This window comes from Alligator sinensis, unplaced genomic scaffold (genome assembly GCF_000455745.1).
Source record: "Alligator sinensis unplaced genomic scaffold, ASM45574v1 scaffold1338_1, whole genome shotgun sequence".
Taxonomy (NCBI): Eukaryota; Metazoa; Chordata; order Crocodylia; family Alligatoridae; genus Alligator; species Alligator sinensis.
In genome coordinates, this window is record NW_005842713.1 from 353,998 (window position 1) to 355,640 (window position 1,643).

Genomic DNA, 1,643 nt, shown 5'->3' on the forward strand with positions numbered 1-1,643 from the left:
CTGGCCTGTGGGCTGGATCTGGTCCACAGGACTCTGCCTGGGTTTGAAAATCTGGTGGCAGGGGAGTGGTGGCAGCTAATTGCTCCTCCTCTGTTGTCATATTTCTAGACCCAGGGGGAGCCCTATGGGCTGGACAGCATGACCCTGTGTACTAGGCTGAGTGCATGAGGCTGAGTGGGATGTCCCAGGGCAGCATGGCACATGGCTGAGTGGGATGGCATAGGGCTGAGCAGGGCAGCATAAAGTTGATCAGGGTAGCACGGATCTGAGCAAGATGGTGCAAATCTGAGCGAGGTGGCAGAGATCTGGCAGAGGCAGCACAGACCCCAGTTTGGCCCACAGACCAGCCCTGCAACACTTACCTAGCCCATGGGGCCAAAAGATTGAGCAATACCAGCACTGAGTGATTTTGATGCAAAAGACAGGGAAGGAAGGGAGGCTGGACACTGTAGGGGAAAGGGGCAGTGCTCAGAGGGGCAAACAAATAATGCACTTGTATGGATGAAGAGGTCACTAAAGCTAATCCAGGTAATGGGATAAGGATCCCTGTTTAGACTATGCTTCACACAAGCCAGTCTGAGGAACTTGTTCCACAATTTTTTGTTCAAGTTGGCATTTAAAATTCCACTAAGACAGGGGTGGGCAATTATTTGGGCTGGAGGGCCACTTAAGGAGTTTTGGTGAGATGTGGAGGGCCAGAGGAGCGGAGGGGGGTAGTGCTGACCTGGCCTCGGCCCCCCTGTTACAGCTGTTTACACTGCCTGGCGGGGTGCATGGGGTGGGGTGGGGTGGGGGGCTGGGAAGATGCTAACTGATCCTGTCTGACCCGAGGCCTATTGGCCCCGCATCCACAACCAGGGGCACTGGACAGAACAGGCTGGCAGGGTCTCCATGAAGACTGACCAAGTACGCCTGGGGGCAGGGTGTGCTTGGCCAGGCAGATGGAATAAGGCCGTGAGTAGGCAGGGAGCAGTGCCTGTTGCAGGGACATGTGAGGAGCAGATCATGGCTCTGCCTTGGGCCCCGGCCCCACTCTATCACTGCCCCGTGTTTCCAGCCCTGGCCCCGGCTACCCATTCTACTCCCAGACTCTGCTCCCCACCTGCCCATGACCCCATCCCATCCACTTGGCTGAGCTTGGCTGAGCTTGCCCAGCTTGCGGGGGCCCTGAGCCAACCTCCATGGAGACCTTGCCCACTTGCTTGCCCATTCTGATCAGTAGGTGCAGGGTGGGTGGGCCAGGGTGCCTGGGCAGCAGGACCGGGTCCAGTAGTGGTGGTGGAAACACTGGCAGTGGCAGCTGGAAGCGTGAGGGCAGAGCGAACTGCCATCATGGGGACTGCCGGGAAGCAGAGTCAGGCCACCATGCTGCCACAGCTGCTACCCCATTGCCGTGCCACCCAGCCCCCAGACTACGGCTTCTGGTGTGCCCAAGAGCTGCACTTAGGGATAGGGCAGGTTGTACCTTATGCCGGGTGGCACATCTGCACCCAGGGTGGCAGGACCAGCTGCATGCACTGTCTGCAGTGCCTAGGCTACCTCCTGAGCCTGGGCCAGGTGGGGCCAAGGGAGCTGCCATGAGGATCACCCTGTCCAGCAGCAGATGTAGCGGGGATGCAGTGGTGCAGTTGCACCCCTCCTTG